Source organism: Dipodomys merriami, unplaced genomic scaffold (genome assembly GCF_024711535.1).
Source record: "Dipodomys merriami isolate MVZ:Mamm:240054 unplaced genomic scaffold, mDipMer1.0.p SCAF_33, whole genome shotgun sequence".
Taxonomy (NCBI): Eukaryota; Metazoa; Chordata; class Mammalia; order Rodentia; family Heteromyidae; genus Dipodomys; species Dipodomys merriami.
The window spans coordinates 1,818,155-1,825,000 of NW_027204826.1; the positions used below are offsets into that span (position 1 = coordinate 1,818,155).

Genomic DNA, 6,846 nt, shown 5'->3' on the forward strand with positions numbered 1-6,846 from the left:
TCCTGAGGGTAGGGGGGTCCTGAGGGGAGGGGGTCCTGAGAGGAGGGGGTCCTGAGGGGAGGGGGGTCCTGAGGGGAGGGAGTCCTGAGGGAAGGGGGTCCTGAGGGGAGGGAGTCCTGAGGGGGAGCAGGGATCCTGAGGGGAGGGGGTCCTGATGGGAGGGGGTCCTGAGGGTAGGGGGGTCCTGAGGGGAGGGCGTCCTGAGAGGAGGGGGTCCTGAGGGGAGTGGGGGTCCTGAGGGGAGGGGGTCCTGAGGGGGGAGGGGGTTCTAAGGGGAGGGGGGTCCTGAGGGGAGGGGGTCCTGAGGGGGAGCAGGGATCTTGAGGGGAGGGGGTCCTGATGGGAGGGGGTCCTGAGGGTAGGGGGGTCCTGAGGGGAGGGCGTCCTGAGAGGAGGGGGTCCTGAGGGGAGTGGGGGTCCTGAGGGGAGGGGGTCCTGAGGGGGGAGGGGGTTCTAAGGGGAGGGGGGTCCTGAGGGGAGGGGGTCCTGAGGGGAGCAGGGATCCTGAGGGGAGGAGGTACTGAGGGGGGAGGGGGTCCTGAGGGGGGAGGTCCTGCGGGGAGGGGGTCCTGAGGAGGGGTCCTGAGGGGAGGGGGTCCTGAGGGGGGGAGGGGGTCCTGAGGGGAGGGGGTCCTGAGGGGGGGAGGGGGTCCTGAGGGGAGGGGGTCCTGAGGAGGGAGGGGGTCCTGAGGAGGGAGGGGGTTCTGCGGGGAGGGGGTGCTGAGGGGAGGGGGTCCTGAGGGGGGGAGGGGGTCCTGAGGGGAGGGGGTCCTGAAGGGAGGGGGTCCTGAGGAGGGAGGGGGTTCTGCGGGGAGGGGGTTCTGCGGGGAGGGGGTGCTGAGGGGAGGGTACTGAGGGGCCGCCCCGGGTGGGTCCCGGCCTCGCTCTCACCGGTGGGAAGCTGGCGGCCCGGCTGCGGCCGGCTCTGTGCCGGGCGTCCCCCCCCAGCGGCGGAGGCCCCGGCCCTCGTGGCCCCCAGGCCCACGCGACCCCCGCCCCGGCCTCCGCACTTGTTGCTCCCGCCGCGCGCGGACCTGGGGAGCTCGGGTCACACACACGGTCCCCGCGACCCGCTCCCCCGCACGGCGGAGGCGGGGTGGCGGCGGGAACCCCCGGCCTCCGCCCCCTGAGGGGACTGGCGCGCGGGGCCGCGGAGCCGCCGCGTCGCCCGCCGTTTCCTAGACAGCCGCGCCACCGCGGCCGCGCGCTCGGGGGCGCGCACGGCGGGGACGCGCGCTCGCGGGCAGCGGCGAGGGAGCCGGGTAGAGACGCGCGCGGGTGCGCGGGCGCACGAGACCCGCGGGGCGGCGAGAGCGCAGGCGCGGGCGCGGGAGCCGCCGGCGCGAGGCCGCGCGTGAGCGCGCGCCCCCGAGCGCGGTGGGCGGAGGGAGCGGCGGGGCCGCGAGGGGCCGCGGAGGGGGCGGAGGAGGGATCCCCGGAGCTGGGCCCGGCCCGGCCCGCCGCGGAGCGCAGCACCCGAGCCCGGGCACAGGTACGTGTCCCCGCCGCCGCCGCGGCCGCGGCTCCCGGGGCCTCCCCGCGGGGGTCCCGCCGGCCGGAGCGCGGGGCGGGAGGCTGGGGTGCGGGGGGCACCCGCGGGGGGTGCGTGCGGGGAGGGCGGGGGTCGGGCCATCTTGCAGCTGACCTTCACACCCCGGCCCCGGGCGGGCGAGGGTTCGCCTCCAGCCCGGACCCGGCCCCTGTCACATGCTGCTTATTTATTTTTTGCAAACTGCCCGAGTTCGGATCCTGCTGCCGGCCGACGCCTGGCCGCCCGTTCTTTGCCTCCGCGTGCCATCTTGCATTTATTAATCAGACATGTGACGGGGTGCTGGGGGGTCGGGGTGGGGGTGGGGACTGGGGGGTGCTGGTGTAGCGGGGTGGGGGTGGAGATTTGGGGTGCTGGTGTAGCGATGGAGATTTGGGGGTGCTGGCATCGCGGGGTGTATGGGGTGGCGGTTTGGGGGTGCTAGTATAGCGGGGTGTATGGGGTGGCGATTTGGGGGTGCTGGTATAGCGATGGAGATTTGGGGTGCTGGTATCGCGGGGTGTATGGGGTGGCGGTTTGGGGGTGCTGGTATAGCGGAATGTATGGGGTGGCGATTTGGGGGTGCTGGGGGATCGGAGTGGGGATTGGGGGGTGCTGGTGTAGTGGGGTGGGGGTGGAGATTTGGGGTGCTGGTGTAGCGATGGAGATTTGGGGGTGCTGGCCTAGGGGGCGGAGGGGTGGTGTTTGGGGGTGCTGGTGTAGTGGGTGGGGTGAAGATTTGGGGTGCTGGTGTAGGGGGCGGAGGGGTGGCGATTTGGGGTGCTGGTGTCGTGGGGTGGCGATTTGGGGGTGCTGGTGTAGGGGGTGGAGATTTGGGGGTGCTGGTGTAGGGGGTGGCGATTTGGGGTGCTGGTGTCGTGGGGTGGATGGGGTGGAGGGTGGAGTGTTTGGGGGGGAATCCCATCGCAGTGTGATCAGTGGGCGCCTATTTTTGGTTTCCAGCCGTGGTTGGAGGCGGAAATCCCGCACCCGGGGTTTGCGGCCGGGTCGGTCGTGACCGCTTCCTAGCGGGCTTCCCCCGCGGGTCCCGGAGCGCCCGCCCGGCGGCTTCTGCGGGAAAGGCTGGCGGGGCTTGGGGGGACTGTCAGGCCGGACTCCCGGGCCGAGGGGACCCGGTGCCATCTGGAGGAGTTCCTGGCTTACTAACTTACCCGGGAGGCTCGGGCTGGGCTCGCGGGAGGCCTGCATGCGCGAGGGATTTGCACACTCAACGCAAAGCTGAGCATCTGAGGCTGGCTTAAAAAGAAAAACAACAAAACCAAAAGCTAGCCACCTGTTGGAAATCAGCCCCCAGACTTCACCCCCTCATTCCTCTTCCAGGAACACCAATATTGAGGGAGTGCACAGGCCCATTTTAGGTTCCTTTTAACCATTTCTTCTTCCTCTTCCTCCTCCTCCTCTTCTTCCTCTTCCTCCTCTTCTTCTTCCTCTTCCTCCCCCTCCTCCCCCTCTCCCTCCCCCTCCCTCCCTTACTCCTCTTCTTCTTTTTCCTTTTCTATGTTGCTTGGTTTGGGTTTCCTTATAAAATAAAAGGTACCCATGGTTTGATGCTCCTATGTTATACATTGGAAGTTTGTGAGTCAGTCTGCTTATATCTGTAACGTCTTTGCCTAAGCTTTGAATTTCTCTTCAGTGTATGTTACCTCTTTCCCCAGGGCTTGGAAAAATAAGTGTGTGTTGGGGGTGGGGGGAATGAGCTGTTTATTGCCTAGCCTTTTCCCTTTCCTTTCTCCTACCCCCCCATAATAATATTGTGAAAAGAACAATTAGCACTAGACAGTTAGGATGCAAATGGTGGTCACAAGATACTGGATATGACAGCCGAGCCTGTGGTAAGTTATCTCATTATGAGTATTGACCAGGAACTGACTGGGTTAGGAATTATTTGTGTACTGGGGAAATCGCACCACAAACCTGTTATCTCCTTGTTGAGGATGGAGTAGCTGAAACTGAGAAAGGTTAACTGACTTGCCCAAGGTCATGCAGTCAGGGACAGAAGAAAAAAAATGAAACAGCTACTTGCATCTGATTACTGAAGGGGGGTGGGGCATGTGAAAGAGGGGAGACCTCCATATCTGGTTTGGTTCATCTACCTTTTTATTAAGACCCAGCTTATGCATGAGCATACTCGCTGAAATTTGATTGTCTATTTTCCAGTTTCTACACCTCCTTTGTGGCTCCCCCTGCCCCTCCATGGGGCTTGAACTCAGTGCCTGAGTGCTGTCCCTGAGCTTTGTGTTCAAGGCGAGCATTCTACCACTTGAGTCACAGCTCCATTTCTGGCTTTCTGGGGTTCAGTGAAAGGTCTCATGGACTTTCCTGTCTGGGCTGGCTTCAAATTGCAATCCTCAGATCTCAGCCTCCTGAGTAGCTAGGATTACAGGTGTGAGCCACTGGTGGTGCCTGGCTCAACTTTGTGGCATTTTAAGTAGGAGAAATTGATATCACAAATGGGGTCTTGGGAGATTTTTGGAGATGACACTGAACCTACTTAAATTATTTTAAAAAGAGGGGCAGGGGGAGCCAAGACATTCTTCTATGAAATTGTCCCTTTTCCTTTTTTTTTTTTTTTTTTTTTTGGTCAGTCGTGGGGATTGAACTCTGGGCCTGGGCACTGTCCCTCAGCTCTTCAGCTCAAGGCTAGCACTCTACCACTTGAGCCATAGTGCCACTTCCAGTTTTCTGGTGGTAAATTGGAGATAAAAATCTCACAGGAAATTGTCCCATTTAAGCAATAAAGTTGAAAAAGTTGTTTTACTCTCAATTTAAACCGACTCAGTATATAGAGTTCAGGTAGAATGAATCTTTTACATTTTTTTCCCACATCTTTGCTGTTCTGTACATCATTTTCTGGTCTTACTGCCTGTTATCACAAACATTGGCATCACACTGTGTGTGTGTGTGTGTGTGTGTGTGTGTGTGTGTGTGTGTGTGTGTGTGTGTGTGTGTGCTGGGACTGGGACTGGAACTCAGGGCCTCAGGTTCTTCTTTAGTCTTTTTTTTTGCCCAAGAATGGTGCTCTGCTACCTTAACCACGGTCCTACTTTGGCTTTTTGCTAGTTAATTGGAGACAAGAGTCTCATGGACTCCCCTCCTGGGTTGGTTTCCAACACAATCCTTAGATCTGTGTCTCTTGAGTAGTTTAGGATTACAAGTGTGGACCACTGGCATCAGATAAAACATTCTTTTGTGTGTATGTATGCTGGTCATCACATTTTTGTGTCAACTCTGTTCTGGAGTATAAGACTCCATACCACCACGAGCCATAATTTATACTCTCTATAATTGTAGTACTTATTGGCAGCGCTTGAAACATGTGCACTCAGCTCTGGGCTTTGTATTCATCCCTTCTTTCCTCCCTCCCTCCCTCCCTCTCTCCATCCCTCCCTCCCTCCCTCCCTCCCTTCCTTCTTTCCTTCCTTCCTTCCTTCCTTCCTCTATTTCTTGTTTGCATTATTATAATTTAGCTATTGGATTTATCATTCCTAGTAATTCTCATGTAGTTGTATCAATAGAAATTCTTCCCACTGGGGTTAGTATATATTTCTCAAGTCATATAGTTGATCATATAAAAACAAAATTTTTAGTGGGGCACCGGTAGCTCACACCTGTATAATCCTAGCTACTAAGGAGGCTGAGAGCTCAGGATCATGGTTCAAAGCCAGCCTGGGCAGAAAAGTCTGTGAGACTCTTATCTCCAATAAACCACTAGAAAACTGGAAGTGGCGCTGTGGCTCAAGTGATAGAGCCCTGGCCTTGAGCTGAAGAGCACAGGGACAGCACCCAAGCCCAGAGTTCAAGCCCCATGACTGACAAAAAAAAAAAAATTAAGGTGTAGGTAGCTGGTTTGAAAGCATCAAGCTGTTGCCCTTTTTTAAAATGCGTAATACTAAGTTCTGTTGCTAGTAACCAATCTGTACAGTGGTCTTGCCTTCCAGAAAGCACTCTGCTCTGGAACATGAATATATCCCAATGCTCATGGAAATACTGAAATGAAGCCGGGTGCGTGTGGCTCAAGGTTTGAAGTCAGCCTGGGCAGGAAAGTCTGTGAGACTCTTACCTCCAATAAACTAGCAAAAGCTGGAAGCGGAGCTCTGCTTCAAGTGGAAGAGTGCCAGCTTTGAATTAAAAAAAACTCAGGAATAGCACCCAGGCCCTAAGTTCAAGCCCCAGGACCAACACGAAAGGAAAGGAAAGAAAAAAGAAAAGAGGAGAAGGGAGGGAGGGGAGGGAGAGGAAGGAAATGCTGAGAGGGAATTTGGCTACCCTATTTCCGGTGTATGATTAGATAAATTTAGGATGAGTCCTTATTGTACTGCGGGAGAAGAAAGCAAAATGAAGTGTTGTTTCATTTCTGGGAAGGAAATGGGTTTTCCTATGGGATGCATCCCTTTCTTCTCCAGTTGTGAATCTCATAATTGTCAAACAAGAAGTAGACAAATCTACTCTCTTCTATTCAAGCAGGAAAGGCCAGTTCAGGACATTTTTTAAAAAATGGTTCTGGACTACATCTTTTTTTTTTTTTTTTTTTTGGCCATCCTGGGGCTTGAACTCAGGGCCCGGGAACTGTCCCTGAGCTTCTTTTGTGCAAGGCTAGCACTGTACCACTTGAGCCACAGCACCACTTCCAGCTTTTTCTGTGTATGTGGTACTGAGGAATTGAACCCATGGCTTTCAGGCATGCTAGGCGAGCACTCTACCACTAAGCTACATTCCCAGCCCTGGACTACATCTTTTTCCTTGACATGTATGTTTAACCTGGGAAAGACCATCTAGGCAATTGTAGATGCTTAAGCATGATTTTGTATTTCCTTTATCAAGAAATACATATATGGGGCTGGGAAGGTCGCTCAGTGGTAGAGCACTTGCCTTGCATGCCTGAGGCTCTGGGTTCAATTCCTTAGCACCACATAAGCAAAAAGAAAAAAGCTGGAAGTGGCGCTGTGGCTCAAGTGGTAGAGCGCTAGCCTTGAACTGAAGAGCTGAGGGACAGTGCCCAGGCCCAGAGTTCAGGCCCCACGACCAGACCCAAAAAGAAATACATATATGTATATATATACATATATATGTATATATATATATATATGTAAATATATGAGGGAGGAGAAGAGATTGAAATTTCTAAGCTATGGAATTGTGGTTGGCTATCTATAATGCACATTTTAATGTACTGTGTAATAAGACACTAGGACCTAGGATATTTCTCTTTCCTTGGCTGACCATGAAGGCTCCCTAACTAACTAGTTTTTCTGATAATATTCCTTCCCTTTTTTGGGGTGGGGGGTGGGGAGGGAAAG

General features: G+C 55.5%; 2 protein-coding genes across 2 annotated transcripts in view; one reads left to right on the forward strand and one right to left on the reverse strand.

The window, feature by feature from the left end:
• Positions 1-910, reverse strand: part of Nrg4 (neuregulin 4) — a 70,756-nt gene extending 69,846 nt beyond the window's left edge. The window contains exon 1 of the mRNA XM_070042808.1: positions 892-910. The gene's annotated coding sequence lies outside the window, so the exon portion shown is untranslated. The remainder of the gene's footprint in view (positions 1-891) is intronic.
• A 512-nt stretch (positions 911-1,422) lies between these two features.
• The window catches only part of Tmem266 (transmembrane protein 266), a 76,182-nt gene continuing 70,758 nt past the window's right edge, over positions 1,423-6,846 (forward strand). Inside the window, exon 1 of the mRNA XM_070042689.1 lies at positions 1,423-1,492. The gene's annotated coding sequence lies outside the window, so the exon portion shown is untranslated. The remainder of the gene's footprint in view (positions 1,493-6,846) is intronic.